This window comes from Microcebus murinus, chromosome 6, assembly GCF_040939455.1.
Source record: "Microcebus murinus isolate Inina chromosome 6, M.murinus_Inina_mat1.0, whole genome shotgun sequence".
Taxonomy (NCBI): Eukaryota; Metazoa; Chordata; class Mammalia; order Primates; family Cheirogaleidae; genus Microcebus; species Microcebus murinus.
In genome coordinates, this window is record NC_134109.1 from 25,294,810 (window position 1) to 25,312,872 (window position 18,063).

General features: G+C 55.6%; 1 long non-coding RNA gene across 1 annotated transcript; it reads left to right on the top strand.

The window, feature by feature from the left end:
* The first annotated feature begins 1,529 nt into the window (after nucleotides 1-1,529).
* LOC105859137 (uncharacterized) lies at nucleotides 1,530-16,234 on the top strand. Its single transcript, XR_012919696.1, has 3 exons — nucleotides 1,530-1,925; nucleotides 2,794-2,860; nucleotides 15,172-16,234. It is a non-coding gene; the product is annotated as an uncharacterized LOC105859137 (long non-coding RNA).
* The last annotated feature ends 1,829 nt before the right edge of the window (nucleotides 16,235-18,063 follow it).

Consider the following 18,063-nt stretch of genomic DNA (forward strand, 5'->3'; position numbering starts at 1 on the left):
AGGGGTCAATGAAAGCACAATTTCTAAAGTTACAGAAAGGTAAGGAGAACCGACAAGGAATGGTGACGCATCCCAGGGCTAAAAACAGAGCAGAGGGTGGACGAGAGGGGCAAGGTGAGGACTGCTCAGGCGCTGCAGCCTTAGGTAGAGGAGAGCAGCCACTGACAATCCACACCCAGCCAAGAAGCCAGTGGGAAATAAATACCCAGACCTCTTTTTCCTCCTGCCCTCCAATAGCCTGCTGTCTTATCTCATTGGCTGAATCCAAGTAGAAGCCAAAGAGTGAGAGTGTTGGGTGACACCGCCCTTAGAGGCCAAGGTTAAGGAGAACATGGAAGAGGGAGGACTGTGGATCAGGGCCGGGAGCGTGGACCATTCAGAACAGCACCTGATCAACATGGTTGCATACTGGCCCGGTGCCAGAGTGCTTGCACCGTAGACAGACGTGTGACTGTGCAGGTTTATACAGCAAGGTCTCTGCCCACCAGACAGCACAACAGACGTGATGCCTTGGCTGGGTCTTGAGGAGCCCCCTTTCCCTCTGCTTAGGGGTCTCCCATTCATATCTGGCTTTTGGACAAGTCTGATTTGCAAAATTGCACTGAGAAATGGAAATGAGGGAGAGAAGTTGAAGGGAAGCTCTGGGGGAGGGGTGGGGAGAGTGTTTGGAAGGTCTGGGTGGTGGGAGCTGGTTATACAGCCTTGAATCAGCCCTCAGGAAGGTGACCTTGATGCTGTAGTTCAGGCTCTAGAGTCAGAAAGGTTCAGAGCCCGGTCATTGCTCATTTGCTGTGTGATCTTGGGCCTCTTCCTTGATACCTCTGATCCTCTGTTTTAGCATATATAAAAATAGGGGGATAATAGGACATAGGGATTTTGTGAGGATTAAAGGAGAATCTGTGCAAAGGGCTTAGCATAGGGCCTGGGCACCCGGTGAACACTTTATTATTGTAATTAGAGACCAAAGGCCACCCTCCCCCCTTCCCATTTCTCACCCGACATGGGATCTCCACCCCCTCTCCAGCTCCATTCAGTTCTGAGTGTTTTAGGTCATTCTATGCCTGGCGTTCTGCCAAGGCTCTGACAAAGACAGGAGTTTCTGCTCATTCATCCTAATGCAAGTTCCTGCGTTTATGGTAATAGGGGAAAAATGCATGAAAGGGCTTGCTGCCTGTGGAGGGGAAATCGGCTTAGAATTGACAATCTGAGTCCTTCCTTGGCCCAGCTTCCCCTCCCTGCGCTTTGGCGGAGGCTGCAGAAGGCGGGGGAGCTGGGAGGAGAGCGAGGGGAGGAAGGGGGTGGAGGAGGGGGAAGGAAGAGGGGCAGAAGGGCGGGGTGGGGCGGAGGCGAGGCCCGGCGCGCCGGGTGAGCGGGTTTGGGGTGGCAGAGGGAGCCTGCCAAAAAGGCCAAGTGAAAAGGCCAGGCCCCGGGAGGCGCTGCGAGCGGTTGCCATGGCGACACCAGCTGCTGCCTGGGCTCGGCGCTCGCGCTCGCCGGCTCCGTCTCCGGGCGGGGCCTCGTCTGCCACCTCATGGTTACCCAGCTCCGTAAGGGGAAAAAATCCGAAGAGTCGCCTTGGCCCAGGCATCACCAGGCTGCCACGGCGTTCTAGGCGCCATGCTGCGCTCAGCCGGGGGTGGCGGGAGGCTGGAACGCGGGAGGTCGCTGTGGGAGCCTCTGCAAGCGCAGCGTGGAGGGAGGGCTGCCTTGCCTGACGGCACAGGCTCTCCGGCCTGCAGGCCTTTGGTGGGACATGGGGAGGCCAGATGTGTGCTTGCTGGAGATGGCTGTGCCCGCGGAGGACCCCTGGAGGAGGAGCGAGGCTGTGCTGGGAGAGGCGAGGCCAGGCTGCTGCAGTAACCAGGGGAGGGACGACTGCCTGAGTCGGGGCACCGCAGGAGGTGGGAGGTCAGAGCAATTAAGAGGTACAGGCCACCAGATTTGGTGCGTGGGTGGAAGAAGGGATGATGCAATGGGGAAGTCTAGGGCATCTTCTGCTTGGGCGGCAGATAGATAGTGGAGGCTGTGCCCCCTGAGATGGGGGGATTTTTTTTTTAAGACAGGGCCTTGCTCTGTCGCCGCCCCTGCTAGAGTGCAGTGGGCTCATCGTATCTCACCTGAAACTCCTGGGCTCAAGCGATCCTCCTGCTTCAGCCTCCCAGTAGCTGGGACTACAGGCCCCAGCCACCACGCCCAGCTAATTTTTTCAAATTTTAGTAGAGATGGGGTCTTCCTCTTGCTCAGGCTGGTCTTGAACTCCTGGCTTCAAGCAATCTTCCCACCTCGGCCTCCAAAAGTGCTAGGATTACAGCCTCCAGCCTCCTCACCCAGCCTGAAAATAGGGATTTGAACCAGTGGGTGAGCTGACCAGGAGAGGACTCCTTTGTCCTGTTCTAGTCTAGCTCCGCTGCCCTCAAGTCCCACCCACCCCCACCGTGCAAGGACTTGGATCATGGTGAGGATGCCCAAGTTTGATGAATCAATAAGTGAAGTGGGAGAAATAAGAAAATGTGTATCTATATATTTAATATCTTGAAGAAAAAAAAGAGAAAGAGTGTAGAAACAAACAAGAAATAGAGTATGTTCTACCCAAGTACCTACAGATCAGCCCCTAGACGCTTCACCCAAGGACACCATGCTGAGACAAAGACATACCAGCCTCTCACGTGCTGGCACACACTCTTATTGAGCTGTGTCACCTAAATGTGTGATTTGGGGTTTTTTGGTCATCTTAGAGTTCAAATCAGTTTTCACAAATTCATTGTAGTTCTATTTTGTTTTTACTCACTGCAGAGTTGCTCTACAAGCCGTGTTGGGATGGAGTCCTTTTTCCTGCAGCACAAAGCATGTCTGTCTACACGTGAGTGTGTTGGATTGTAGGCGCCCCCTTGTTCTAAGTAAGCAGATCTAGCAGGTGGATATTTAACACAGAACCCCTTAGTGTTGACCTTGTTCTCTACTGAAGGAATCTGCAGCTTTCCTTTATGCATGTGACAAGCCCAGGGCTCAGTGGACACAGAACTTTACAGGGACACAGCTACCTGTGTCGTTTGTATGGAGAACATACTGGCCAAAGGTACACTTTATTGGAGTCCTCCCACCTACTCTTGTCTTCCTACCCATCACATGCTTGCTACCTGGTGATGAAATTGGGAGAGGAGGAGGAGGGAGGAGTCCATGCACACAGCCAGGCCTGCTCTGTGTCCATAATCCTCAGACCTCCCTGACTTCTAGCAGACTACCTCACCCAAACTGGCCTCCCAAGACCCTTACTGCCACCCTGTAACTGTTGTTTACTGTTTATAATAAAATGCTTATTGGGTGAGGGTGAGGTCATTGAAACAGGAATTTGGTTGCCATTGCTCACCTATAGAGTTTCAGTCCCTGCAACAGCTTTCGGCTACCAGGAAGTACTCCCTTCTTGCTAGAAGAATGAATAAGTGAATGAGCAAATGGCCAAACCAGGAGAACTGGCCAGTTTTTCTTAAATGAAGTCCTCCCATGGGACTCGGGAGGCCCTTGGGCAGTTTTCATGTGCATCTCCCTAAGGAGGGCTGGATTGCAAATACCCCTGTAGACTGCACAAAGGCAGGGCTGTTATTTATCATCCAACAGACATTCCCTGTGTGCCTGCAGGTGCCAGGCCCTACACGGGATGTGGCAGGTTCGGCAGTGGGCAAGTCAAACAGGGTTCCTGCTCTCGTGCAGCTTGCGTTTTAATGTGGGAGGCAGACAACATGTTGTAAATGATATAGATGAAATAGAAAAGGCCTGTAACAGAGAGTTCAAAAGGGAATCTAATTTAGATAGGGCAGTCAGGGGAGGCATTTTTGAGAAGGTGACCTTCTAGCTGAGATCTGAAGGTTGAGAAGGAGCCAAACATGTGAAGAGCTAATGGAATGATGTTCAGGGAGAGGGGCCAGAACGTGCACAGGCCCTGGGGCAGGAAAGAGCTTGGCCTGCTCGTGGAAGGCCAGAGGTCAGGGAAGTGGGCAGGGCCCCGTGTGAAAGAGCCTTATAGCACGCAGTGAGCAGTTTAGTTTTTACTCGAAGTGCATTGGACAACCGTTGTAAGGTTCACCCAGGAGAGTGACATGATCTGACCCTGCTCTGGCTTCTAGATGGAGAATGAATTGGGGATGGGATGGGAAGCAGGATACATCTCTGGAAGTAGAGAGCAGTTAAGGGGGTGAGAGGTGGGGGTGATTTAGAGAGGATAGGGTGGTGGCCATAAGGATGGAGAAAATGTGTAGAAAGGAGACCTGGATGGAGGTGGGCATGGGTTAGGTGGGGAGGTCACAGAGCCAGTCTCCAGAACTGGTAGATTTCTGGCTGGAGAAACCCAGCAAGGCTGGTAAACAATGCAATGCCCAGTTGCTGTCAAAGAAAGATTCCGTGTTTATCAGACCTGTGAGAACCTTCCCCCAGCGTCTGCAAGGGCTGAGCAGTAAAATCTTCCACTCCTGCTAAATAAAGAGCCCGCGTGTGAATGGCGCCTTAACTGCAGGTGTCTTTCAGACGGTGTCATGGGAGCACAGCTTGGGTAGAGTTATCATCAGCCATTCAGCATGGCTTTGAATCATCTCATTCTTTCTGTGGCTGTCCCTAATTCTAGCATTTGAAAGCCTGCCTGGACCTAATCGTCTGGGAGAGTGCTGTACTTTGAAAGGCCTTCCTGCAGAAAAGGGAGCAGCTTTGTGGACCCAGAGGGCAGAACCAGACAGTGAGAGGTGCAAGGGTGGGGGTGGAGATTCCAGCTCAACACCATAAGGAAGAGCTTGCTAATAATCAGAGCTTTCTCATGGGGATGAGCCTCCCATCCCTAGGTGTATTCAAGTAGAAGCTGGCAGGATGCTGGGGCATCCCCATCCTGGGAGCTAGTCAACAAGGAGACTGAATTCTTATGGCTGTGAACACCCATTTCGTCTTGCTTTCTGCATCTAAGGAAGACAATGGCTGCCTCCCATGCCCGGCACAAAAACCCCTCTGCTGGCTGATGGCAGCAGCTAAGTCACATCTAAGCCTGCCCTGCTTGCTCTGGGTTTAATGATCTCAGTGTTTCCTCTCAGCTTGTGGCCGGGGGAGAAGAGCAAACCCCAGCATGGGCGTGGGTGGAGCAGTGGGGGCCGGGCACGGGCTGTGCAGGCCTGTCCAAGGCCTCCCTGCTTTTCAGGAAAGGGCGATAGGGCGTCCTCGTGTCTCTGGGGATATTGGAGCCAGGCGTGTTCCCCCCCAATCCTCCTTGTACAGGACCCCTGCAGGGACACCCTAGGGTGGCATGGGTGTGAGGAGGGGGCTTGGCACTCCTTCCTCATCCCAGCTGCACTCATGGGAGCAGCAGCTGCCACTAGGTGGAAAAGACTGTACCCGTGGTGCCCTCAGGGAAGGGTCCGTCCAGGCCCCTTCAACTGTGTGAGTTGGTTGGTCCCACTGCGGGCCAGGGGGCCGGGCTGACGTTTCCAGAAGGCCCCCTGGTAGCCATGACTGCTTCACTCCAGGACCTGTCTCAGTGTGTGACAGACCCATAGAGCAGCCGGGGACGAGAGTTGGCATCCAGTGCAAACCTGAGGAGGACCTGGCCCCTTTGAGGGGCAGCCCTGGGTGATGGGGATGCCACTCCTGTCTGGGCCACCTCTGATAATTTGGGTTCTTTCTTTGCATCTCTGAGCCTCAGTTTCTATATCTGGAAAATGAGAACAGAGCAACGTGTACCTTCTGTGAGAATGGAGAGAAATGACAGACAGGACAAGCTGGGCACACAGTTCTGACATGTAGCAGATGCTCAATAATGAGTTGTCTCCTGGAATTTCCTTCTTTTCTTTTCTTTTCTTTTCTTTTCTTTTCTTTTCTTTTCTTTTCTTTTCTTCTCTTCTCTTCTCTTCTCTTTTCTTCTCTTTTCTTTTCTTCTTTTTTTTTCTTTTCTTTTTCAAGACAGAGTCTCACTCTATGGCCCTGAGTGTCCTGGTGTCAGCCTAGCTCACAGCAACCTCACACTCCTGGGCTCAAGTGATCCTCCTGCTTGAGCCTCCCGAGTTACTGGGACTACAGGTGTAAGCCACCACACCCAGCTAATTTGTTCTATTTTTTGTAAAGATGGGGTCTCGCTCTTGCTCAGTCTGGTCTCGAGCTCTGATTCTCCCGTGGCCTCCCAGAGTGCTAGGATTACAGGCCTGAGCCCCCTTGCCCAGCTGGAATTTTCTTTTTCTTCCTTGTTCTCCCCTCCCTTATTACCTGCAGGAGTGGAATTGCTTACCAATGTTGGGACATGCTTGTAGAGAGAACAAGATCCAAGATCTGAAGGCCCCCTGCCTTTGCTGACAGGACTGCAAAGGAATTCTGTTACAAAGATAGCAACAGGGAAGGCAGGCGAGGGGTTAACTGCTGAGCTGTGGGCCTGCTGGAGCCGCCCAGACTTTCTGTGGGTGCTGTGGTGGGGAGGGCCTAGCCGGGCAGGGCTCCCCTCCTCCCCTGGCTGTGGCCCCACAGCGGGGGCGGGTCTGGGAAGGGGGCTATGGCATTGCAGTAGCAGACTGGCACCCAGACCTCCCCAGTGCAAGGGGGGGGGCGTTGAGAACTGGGCAGGGGAGTGGGGCTGGCTGGGAGCAGGCCCTGGGGGCATGGGAGGGCTGACCTGTTATTTTTAGCTCTGGAATGCTCCTCCAAGCCCCCTTCACTTCTGTTTATCTTGCTCTGGAGTCTTGGTCCTCTCCAAATTCTGCATGGGGGGGGTGGGGAATGAGGGTGCCAGAAAGAGTGGGAGAAATGGGCTGGGCTGAGTAGGGGTGGGAGCCACTCCCTCCCATTCCCCCTCACCCAGCCCCAGGCTGCCTTTCCCCCTTTCTCCATTTCTGTTGGGGACAGGGAGGACATCCGGCTTAGGACATCCGGCATCCACTGCCACCTGATCATCCCTCCTCCCTGTCACCCACCATGGATGTGGCTTCGGTTGTTCCCAGCCCAAGCCGTGGCAGTCCTATCCTCCCACCCTCCACCCTGGCTGGGGAAGGCAGGAAGAGTCAGCCTCGAGCCCTGCCCCTGTGCCAGGTACACTGCGGGCCCTTGAAGGGAATTCTGTGTGAACAGGAGCAGCAGCAGCAGGGCTGGGCCCAGGCTTGATGTGGATTCTGGGGTTTGCTTAGCTCACGCTCAGCCTTCGTTGCATCTTGTGTACAATGGGATGACAATGGTTCTCTCTCTATGAGGGGACTGCTGGGAGGGGCTCAAGATGGTGACTCGAAAGCACCACTGACACGTGGGCATTCCCCGATCAATGTCCCCCAGTGCTTGTACAATAGGCCAGGACCATCTGTGGGGGTGCTTGTGGGTGCTGATGGGGTGTGAGTCTCCTGAAAGCCACCCCTCCCCACACCTGCCTTGTCACTGCCAGGCTGGTGAAAACTCTGCCCTGGGCTCTTGTCACCGGTGAGTGTCACTCATGGTTCCTGTTTCTCTCTCCCTCCAATGCAGGGGTGCAGGTGGGCACTAACGCTAGGGATGAGGGGCACCTTTGGTGCAAGGAAGTCACCTCCTTCCAATCACAGACCCAAGAGGTGGCAACAGCTGGCTGGGGACGAGAGTGACCGCTGATGCTTCCTGCCTGGGCGGCATGCTGTCTCTTCCTGTCCTCTCCTTTAATCCTCCTCGTAGGAAAAGCCCCTGCGCCCTCAGTGCGGGCCTGGCATTGCCTGGAGCTGGAAGCAGAGAAAGAGGCCTGGGCGGTCAGGGGCTAGTCCTGGCACTGTAGGAACAGCAGGAATGTTCTGGCCACTGATGTGGTCAGTGAGTCAGTCCAACAATGGCTGTGTTCCAGGCCTCGCAGTCGCCTTGGGGGGTGCATGGGGAAGCGGGGGTGGGCATGCCCAGGCCCATCCTAGGTGAAGGCAGGGGGCAGGCAGAGCCATCTGGGGCAAGAGCTGTCCCCTGGGCATGGGATTAATGCCACTTAGAGGTGGAAAAGAGGCAGCAGCTGCCATCTCCCAGGAAAGGCACTGACCTTTAGAACAGGAGACAGAAATAGCCGTGGAGAAGACAGAGCCCTGTGGGAGAGATGTCCTGGCCGGGCAGGGCAGGCCCAGACACGCGGAAGGGACTGGAACCAACCGTTAACAGCACTGCAGTGCCGGGGGCTGTGCTGGGCGTTTCACACGCCACCTTCACCTGTTTTCCATGCCACCTTCACCTGTTTCCCACCTCCAGCCAGCAGGGTAGGTACATCATCTCCATTTTAAAGATGAGGAATCTGAGGCTCCAAGAGGCATGGCCAGGCTTGGAACCAGCAGAGCCAGACCTCGCTGGTCTGAGGTCTGCTTGGCCTTGCTGCCCGCAGCGCCACCCTCCCCTGCCAATACCGTCGCCATCTTGGTGGGCGGAGGGCAGCACCCAGCCACGCCTGCGCTCCAGGCCAGCCTGATGCAGGGAAGGGGAAAACCTCACATTGAAGCCAGAAGGCTCTGCAAGGTGAACGGCAACTACTGTTTGTCACATGACCTCAGAGCCCCTTCACCTTGGCAGCTTGTGACTGACTTTCCTCCTCTGCTCGCAGAGAAAGGAAAGGTCAGCCCTTCTCCCCTTACTTCTCCTAAATTGTGCCAGGCTCAGGGCAAGGAGTGAAGTGGAGCCCCTGGAGACACCCCCCCACCTCGGTGACAGTGGCAAGGATCAGCTTGGGGGAGAGGCCCTATCTCAAGCCAAGGTCTGGAAGGGTGAGAATAACAGGCTCAAAATAACAGGCTGTCTGGCTGGCTCCCCTCTCCCTCCCCTGCCGGCTTCCCAGGCTCAGCAGCTCCCAGCTGTTTCTGCTTATCTGAAGCCAGGGAGGCTGGTTGCCTAGATACCAGCGCTGCTGATTAGCAGTTGGGTCCTGCAGGGGCAGGCAGAGCTGCATCCCAGCCAGCTGGGCGTGGCATCCCTCGCACCCCTGTGCCACCGGGCAAGGTGGCAAGGAGGATGGGGCGGTGGGGAAGGCTATGGAAGAAGCCTTCTTTGCCAGGAGTTGTCCAAGAATCTGAGCCCTGCTGATGCTGCTTGTGCGGCAACCTTGGCCACGTTAGTGTCTCTGAGCTTCTGTTTCTTAATCTATGCAGAGGGAGAAATATACCCTACCTCGAAGAGTTGTTTAAAGAGTAAAAGTGATGATTAGGTGACTGCACAAAGCTCAGTGGCTCAGCGATCATAATGCCTGCTCCAACCAGCACGATGGGGCCCCATCCAGAACCTTCTGTGTGTGTATTGAGCAAGGAAGCCATGCAGGGTCACCAAGGCAGGCAGCTGGGGAGCCTCAGAGCAGATGGCCCACTCCAGCTTCATGCTCCAGGGAGGGAGGCTGTGACACCCTCCTGGTACCCTGGGGCTCAGCTGGGGCAGGGGGCAGGCCTGGGGCTGGGGTGGGGCAGGCTAGAGAAGACAGCACGCCACAGATTGCTGCCAGGTGATGAGAATGAAGCAAGCCTGGTGTCCAGACAAAGGGGAATGTTCCAGTTCCACATCCCTCCTTGGCAAGGGGAGAAGCGGCTGGACTGCAGGTGGGAGACTGGGGAGGGCAAACAAGCCCAGCACTGAGCTGCCTGGGCTGGCCTGCCACCTGCCATGGGGTGGCACCAGAAGAGAACAAGGTCCAGGGAATGGGAACATGACCAGGAGGACGCGTTCTTCTGATGTTCCTGGGTCTGGCTGTCCCCGTGAGGCCACCTTCTCTTGGGAGGTGAGTGAGGCAGAGCCCCAGGCTGTGGGATGGGGGCTGGGCAGAGCAGGGCGGGGGAACCTGAGTCCACTCTGCAGAAAGGGCTGTTCCCAAGCACCTCTGCCAGCTTTCCAGACACCTTTCCAGAGCTGGGCCCCACAATGGGCTGGACGACACCCAAAGAGCGCTTGTGACCCCAAGAGGCACGTGGAGCCATCGCAGTCCTTCTTTAGCCCCCTCTTGACTTAGGAAAAGTGCAGAGAAAAAAGGGCCAGTGGCAGGGTCAGGGAGAGTGCCATTTCACCAGGGCCTTTACATTTTCACTCTCACTGGGGCATGAGATCAGCCTGTGCCTGCTGGTGGCAAAGAGAGTGGAGTCCATGAATAATGCAGAGAGGAGCACGAGGCAGCAAGAAAATGGTTACTGTTTCATCAAAGCAGGGAACGGGCCTGGAATACAAAGCAGAGGGGAGACGGGCGGGAGCGGAAGGGAGAGCTTGGCGCTGTCCCTGGGACTTGGGGCTGAGGGACTCGCCATCCCTCTGCCAGGCCGGGCCCTGCGCTGGCATCTGCGGCAGTCCCGGATGCAGACCAGGCAGAGTGCCGGCCTCGTCCCAGGCCTGGCCTTCCAGTCCGGCAGGGCAGCAGGAGACAATGCCACCTGTCAAGCCAACCGCTTCGCAGAGGGGCTGGCTAGCCGGGCGGAAGGGAGATGGACTTTCCCAGGGAGACGGAGGAAGCTTCCAGAGATGTCCCGGGGCGAGAGGGGGCACTTCCAGCAGGTTTTGAGTTTGGGAACTGGGGAAAACCAAGGGGTAGGGAATATCTTGTAAGAGTCAGAAGAAGACAGTGAATCCCATAAGGAGGGATTTCGAGGCTGCATAAAAAAGGTCGCCTGCCATCTCATGCACAGCAGCCGTGGCCCCAAGAGGCGGAGAGCAGAGCGCCTGCTTAGGAAGGGCCACACAGAGCCATGTCTGCACTTTCTTCCGGGTTCCATGGGAGCCCATGAAAGGATTTTAACAGGAGAGAGACAAGATCGGATTTGAATGTGAGCAAATCATGGATCCTGTTATTGTATTGTCTTGGGATATCAACAAACATTCATTATGCATTTGCCACTGCTGCCAAATTTGGTAGTCACCCTGTGGTTTGGAAAAGGGTTAAGGGGCTGTTGGAGCAGCCCAGGTGCAGGAGGCTGGGGCAGCAGAGGGCCTGGGCAAGAGCAGAAGGGGGAGAGGTGTGCGGCAGGTAGAGATGGTCACTCTTGCTGACAGTTCAATGGGCTGGGGGAGAGAGGGGATCAAAGGAGACCCCCGGGTTCCTGGGGTGGCCAGGTGGGTGCCAGGTGCGTGGGGTGCCTTCAGCCCAGGAGAGAAGCACTGGAGGCTGCGGCGCTGGGGGATGGTGGGAGGGATGCTGAATTTGGGGTTCCTGCGAGAACCAGGTGGCAGGAGAAAATGAGGTCAGGCGTTTGGGGCTGGGGCCTAAGGTACAGGCTGCCAAGTCCTGTCCCTGCCTCCTCAGCCCACAAGGAAAAAGGGGCTGGGTGAGGAATGTAGATAGTATTACAGTCCCTCCAGCTGAGCCCTGGGGCTGTGGGTAACTGTCACCTGGCACTGCCTCCCAGCCAGGAGGGGGCCCTCCCCACCCCGAGGCCTCTCTCCTCTGCCTCCAGCTGGGTGCTTGAGGCACTCTTCCTGCATGTGACCCCCCCAGGAGAGGCTTCCTCCCCATACATGCCCTCTCCTCCCTGCCCTGGAGGAGCCCAACAGGCTTGGGCACCCCTCCCCTCACTAGCCCCAGAGGGTGCCCCTAGTGTTGCCTTCTGGAGCTGGGGCTGAGTGCAGCTCTCAGGGGCTGGTGGAAGCCCCCTGGGGGTGAATGTTTACTGCTCTCTGCAGCCTCCCCTCCCCGGGGGCGCTCTCCTGTGGCCACCCAGCTCTGCACTACTGCACCATCAAGAGGGTTTCCACAAATGCATCCCCGCATCCCCAATGGCAGGCATGCACAAATAATCCAATTACGGAAGCAAATAGCAGCCTGGAGAGAGGGCCAGCGGGTGAGCAGCCCAGCTGGGGAAGGAAGGAAACCAGCTGAGATAGGGGTAGCAGGGAGAGGCCAAGAAGGCAGGAACAGGCTGCAGAACAGTGAGGAGGTGGGGCAACGAGGGGCCTGGTGACCTGGGGGAGACAGGAGGTGTCAAGTTGAATGGGAAATAGAGGAAGGCAGGTCCTAGGAGTCTCAGCGGGTTGGGGTGCATTCCTTCCCGTGCTACTGTGCTCCGGGGGCTGTTCTGAGACGTGGAGAAGGGACACAGCCCTGGTCCTGGAGAGGCTCACAGCTGGAGGGGACAGAGGCAGGGCAGGCCCAGAAGCCACACCCCTGACTCAGGTCTGTGTCCTGGAGATGATGGGGCTGGGCTGAGCGCTCCCCAGGGAGAAGTGGCAGACATCCAGGTGGGTGGGGCAGCTCCAGGGAGCTAAGCAGCTGTCTTACATGTGTGTCTGCACATGTGTACACGTGTGTGTACCTGTGTGCACAGAATGCAAGATGCGAGTGAGACAAGGCGGTATCAGCAGGGAAAGGCTGCCTTACCGAGGGCCCTGTGTGCTCCACTGCAAATACTTGAATGCAGCGGAACACATTCAGATGACATGCAGTGACAAGGTGAGATTTGTTTGAGGATGGTTTGAGGTCCTGGAGGATTAAAGAAAGAGGGCCGCTGGTTAGGGGGCCACTGCAGTAACCCTGCCAGAAAGGGGACTGACGACAGCCCCCCTTCTATGCTGGGCAGTGTTCTCTGCCTCTTTACAGAGTAATGCACTTGATCATCACAGAATCCTGTAAAGTAGGAAGGGTACTACCATTATTCTCGCACTTTGCAGGTCAGGAAACTGAGGCCCAGGGAAGTGAAGTCACATTCTCAGGTTCCTCTATCTAAGCGGGGAAGCCAGGACTCAGTCTGGCCCCGCAGTCTGACGGAAAGACCCCGGCTGCCAGGGTGGTGAAGAGGGACAGGCAGGATGTCTAGGAGGAACAGTCAGGCTAACCCGAAAGCTTCTTGGGGGTGGCGGATGTAAAGGAGAGGGAAAAGTCAAAGATGAAGGTGAGGGATTACCCTGGGTCAAATTCACATCCACGCAGAACCTGTGAATGGGATCTTATTTGCAAATAGGGTCTTCGCAGATGCAATCAAGTTAAGATGAGGTCATACCTGATTAGGGTGGGCCCTAAATCCAAAGGCTGGCAGCCTTATGAGAAGAAGGAAACTTGGAACAGGTGCAGACGCACAGAGGAAGGCCACGTGGAGCTGGAGGCGAGGTTGGAGTGATGTGCCAAGGCCCGCCAAGGGTTGCCGGCAAACAGCAGGCACTGAGAAGGCAAGGCAGGATTCTTCCCGGAGCCTTCAGAGGGAGTGTGGCTTTGCCAACACCTTGATTTGAGACTTCTGGCCTCCAGAACTGTGGGAGAACAAATGTCTGTTGTTTTCAGCCACCCAGTTTGTGGCAATTTGTCGTGGCAGCCCTGGGAAGCTAGCACACTCTCCCCACTTCAAAGAAACTGAGACTCAGAGGGGACAGTCTCGTATCTGCCTTGGTCAGGTAACATTCAAAACACGGAGGGAAAGGGCAGGCACAGTGCTACAGGTGAACTTTGAAAGAAGGAGTTGAGCCGATCTGGGAGGGCCCTGGAAAATGAGATTCTGACAGTGTCATCGTGAAAGATCTTGATGAGAAGGAGAAAGGGAGGAGCTTGAGAGACAAAGTGGATCATCGCAGGCTGCGGATGAGCTCTGGCTGGGGAAGGACACATTCAAAGCTGGAGGAAGGGCACAGAACCAAGGGCAAGAATAAAGGAACAACGGAGACGGCAAGAATAGAACCCGGCTCACTGCATCCCGTGCATGGAGCTGAGCCTTGTGGAAAGGGCCAAGAGCAAAACAATTTTTTTTTTTCTGGAGGTTGGGGGAAAAGAAGGGAAGGTAGGGAGTTTTTAAAGTTTTGCTAGAATCAGGAAGACCTGCTTGAGAGTGAGGGCTAATTTGGCACTTATGGATGAAAGATATACCCAGATGCTATTTGTCATTGATATTCTGTATGAAGATAATGGGTGGGGGAGAGGCACTTTTTTTTTTTTTTAAAGAAAAATGTAGCACAAATACTAGCAGGAGAGAACTGAAACCCAAGATTGGGGAAATGAGATGCCTGGTAGGTGGTGAGATCCCTGTCATAAGAGGTATTCAAGCAGAGACTGGAAGAGCCTTTCATTAGGGGTGTTGTAGGGGAGAGTCCTCTGAGACTTTATAGTAGTGGCAGCCCCTTGCTCATTGCCAGGCCAACTGACCCTTAGTTCTACTCTATCGGACGGAAGAGAAGTGGGGTGGTTGCCTCGATCGCCTAGAGGTGCTCTTGCTCTGCCTCAGTGAGGAGGGGAAAGAGTGACAGCCTTGCTGCAGGGCCTCGGCTCAGCCTGGGTCGTACCAGGGAAATCATAGCCTTGCGATGTGGTAGTTTTCTTGCTGCAAAGGTTTTGTGACCATAAAAGTACAAACTTAACTTTTCAGCTTTATTTTTACCAAGCACTGAATGCACCACCATGTCACCAAATCTCTGAGCACCCCCCATTCCATGCCCACCTGCCCATCCTTGGCCTCCCCCACCCCGACCTTCAGCCCATCCCTGCCCATTCCAGTGGCCTGGGCTGAGGAGCACAGAGGAGCAGGACAAGCCCCTCTCCTGGTGGCAGTGGAAGGGGAGCTACTACTCCTTGCTCCTCCTTTCCCTACCTCCTGTGCCTGTCCTCCTTGTTCTCTGTCTTTACAGCTGGCAGGGTTAGCTGGCTGGGTATGAGCCAGGGCGAGCCCTTGCCTCCCTGCTGTCTGTCTGTCCCTCACATCAGGTCACATGGGATCTAGGAGCACCTGGAAGGCCCTGTGTGCCCATGATCCAGGACACTGACTCCTCCCAGCCACTCCAGGCCTGGTTCCCCTGCGCTCAGATTTCCCCAGGTGCCTGGGTCCACTCCCCGCGCTGGCTGCAGGTGCGGGAGGAAAGGGAGAAGTGTGCCCTTGGCTGCATGAATCTGCACGACTGACGTCTTCTTTGACCTTGAGAATGCCTCTGCCGCCCTGCCTCTCAGGAGAGAGAGCTGGAACTTTCCCCTTTGGCTCTGTCAGCCGAATGCAGCTCTCAGTTCTCCAGGGGCTGCTGTGTTCTTCTCCTCACTGAGTCAAACTCCCAGGGGAGGTCTGGGAGGCAGGCTGGGGGATACAAGTGCCCTCCTTCAGGGGGCGTTGGGCTGGGCACGCAGTGGAGAGAGGCCCGCCCGGGCTATGGGTGTGGGGCCTCCTCTGGCCACCGAGCACCATCGTCACCTCCGTACCCAGGACCCGGCACGTGCCAGCATCTCACTCTCATCTGCCCTTACCTGGGCCCACAGCGTGTCTCTCCTGTTCTGATGTAAGACCCCTGGCTCCTCTTTCACTCCAGGTTCCAAATGCCACAGCTCTCTGTGCCACGGTTGGAGAGTCACCGCACCTCTCTGTGCCCAGCGAGGGACACAGGGAGACGCCAGATCAGATAAGCATGCACTGGCCCAGCCTGTCCCGAGAAGAGCCTATAGTTCGCTCACTCTGGCTTCTTCCAAGTTCCTTTCTCTTTTTTTCTCTAAGACCAATCAAATAGACATGCTGTTTATTCTTTTCATACATTTAATAGGTGTTCACTGAAGAAAGAAAGCAAAAAGCCTATAATAATCACCACCTAGAAGACAGTCACTCTTAAACCCCTGGTGTATGTTATTTTTTTTCCTCTCTCCCCATTCATTCCTCTGCCAGATGCCAAGGATTTCTCTGCGACAAGACAGGCAAGAATTCCTACCCTTTCAGTGCTTACTTGTCAATGGGAAAATTATACATGATCCAAATTACATCTACGGACAAATGAGAGGGTTGCCAATGTATGCCCCACTCCCCTGCCTCCATCTCTGTTGCTACTGATTTCCTCCCCAAGAAGCCTTCCTTTTCTTCTGCACGGCTATGCTCTGGCAGGAAAGGGCTTAGGGTACATGGGGGGAGCGCCAGGGCCCATGCAGGGTTGGCTGTGTGCTGAGATTGTGCCCCTGGGCGGGGAAGGAGGCAGCCCTCACCCTTGGCAGAGGCAAGATTCGCCTGGGTCCTCATCTAGAGAGCTCGAGCCTGTTTGTACTCTCTGCCTTGTACCAGAAAACCCTCGTTCCAGGGGAAGGAAGGTCCCCGGCAGAAGTAGGGCCCAGAGAAAGTCACATGGCAGCTGCCCAGCCTGGAGCTGGGACCCGGTTTGCTCCCATGGTGCCTGGGGCCTCCCATGGCCTTTCCTTGCACCCAGAGTGGTGTGAAGGAGGAGGAGGGGGTGTCGAGGTGGCTGAGGAAGGAAGGGAGTGTGAGAGGGGAGGGGAAGGACAGGAGGGGAGCCAGCCTCGTTTCCATAGCGACCACACATGTGAGCCAGCTGCTGTCACCATGGAAACAAGGGGAGCCTGCTCAGAGGCTGCACTGTGTCTCAGGGGAGACACAATTTTTGACACACAAAAAAAAATACCCTTTGATAAAAATAAAGAAAAAAATAATGAAAGCCACCCTCTCTGGGATTTGAGGGCACTGCCGTGTAAGGTGACAAAAGAGAGGAGGGGGCTGTGCTGGGGGGAGGAGGCTGTGGCGCCAGGCTTCTGTTGCTGCAGAGAATTGCCGAGTCAGTGTTTTAGTGCCAAAGGGGGCCTCGGAGATCACCCCCCTTCATGGATGAGAGAGGGGCAGCCGGGGAGGGAAGCTGGTGGCTCACACAGGTCCCAGGGCAGGGAGAACCAGCTCAGGGAAACCTAGGGGCCCCTGGGAGAAGGGCAGGGCCAGGCTGGTTCCGTGGGGGTTTGTTCTGCATGAGCCAGCAGGGTGGAGCTGGGAAGGAAGAGGGAGGCAGGTGGCCAGGTGCGAGCCCCTCCAGCTGGGTGGCAGCCCTGCAGGCACCTCGGCCTCTTTCTTCCTGTCCCTTATCCTCCCTCCTCTGCTGGCTCAGCCTCTCTGGGGCTGCCTGCCTGTCTGGGACCAAGCTGGAGATAACCGGGAGGGATCCTCCCAGCCTGAAGACAGGCAGGGGGAAGGGTGGGGAAAGCCAAAGAAAACTGTGCTGGTTTCTCCAGGGAAAGCCTGAAACATCAGCCTGGAGGTGGTGATGGGGGTGTATGACAAGGACCACTGACTCATGGGCGCTGGCTCTAGACGAGATATTTGGCCAGAAGGATATACTCTTGCTAGGGGTTAAGTCAGGGAAGATCAGTCAAGACACAGGATAGGGAGGTGAGGCTTCAAAAATATTTTTTAATTTTTTATATTTTTGAGACAGAGTCTCACTTTGTTGCCCAGGCTAGAGTGAGTGCTGTGGCGTCAGCCTAGCTCACAGCAACCTCAAACTCCTGGGCTCAAGCAATCCTGCTGCCTCAGCCTCCCAAGTAGCTGGGACTACAGGCATGTGCCACCATGCCCGGCTAATTTTTTCTATATATATTAGTTGGCCAATTAATTTCTTTCTATTTATAGTAGAGACGGGGGTCTCGCTCTTGCTCAGGCTGGTTTCGAACTCCTGACCTTGAGCAATCCTCCTGCCTGGGCCTCCCAGAGTGCTAGGATTACAGGCGTGAGCCACTGCACCAGGCCAAAAAAATAATTTTTTAAATACAAGTGTTTCTGAGCGGCAGGGCTCAGTGAGTGTGGCTGGGCCCTGCGGGAGGAGGCGCAGGGTGGGCTCTATGTGCTCCCCCTTTCACCAGAGGCATCTCTGCTTTTATCTCTTTCATATGCTTTTTTCCTTTCACAAAGCACTTTCCCAAATGTCATCTCCTTTGCTTCTCTCATCAACCACAAGAGGAGATGTACCCATCTCCACTGTAGAGATGAGGACACAGTCTCTGCGAGGTCACAGAGCGGAACGGGGATTGGGATTCAAAGCCAGCCCCGATTCAAAGGACGGCGAGATGAAGCACAACCAGAGGTGTGTTGGCGGCTCAGGACTTCCCTGGCGGCTGGTTGGGCCCAGAGGCGTGAGGAGATCCTGCCCCAGCGCCCACGGCAGTGGCACAGATGGGCGAGGTCCAGGGCACCTCTGGGGCAGTGGTCCTGCTGCCCTTTGTCCTGAAACGCCATCTCCTCTCTCTCTCTCCCTGCCGTCTGTCTCCCTTGGGGCTTTGTGCGGCAGGGGCCACCGGTCGCTACTCAGCCCTCACCTTCCCGTAGTGCGGAGTGCGGGTGCCTCCTGTCAGCTGCCCTTCACCCACCCCTCCAGCCTCCCAGGCAGAGACCACGTGGGCGCGTTGCCATGGAAACTGTGGAGTTCTATTTGAAAGCGATACTC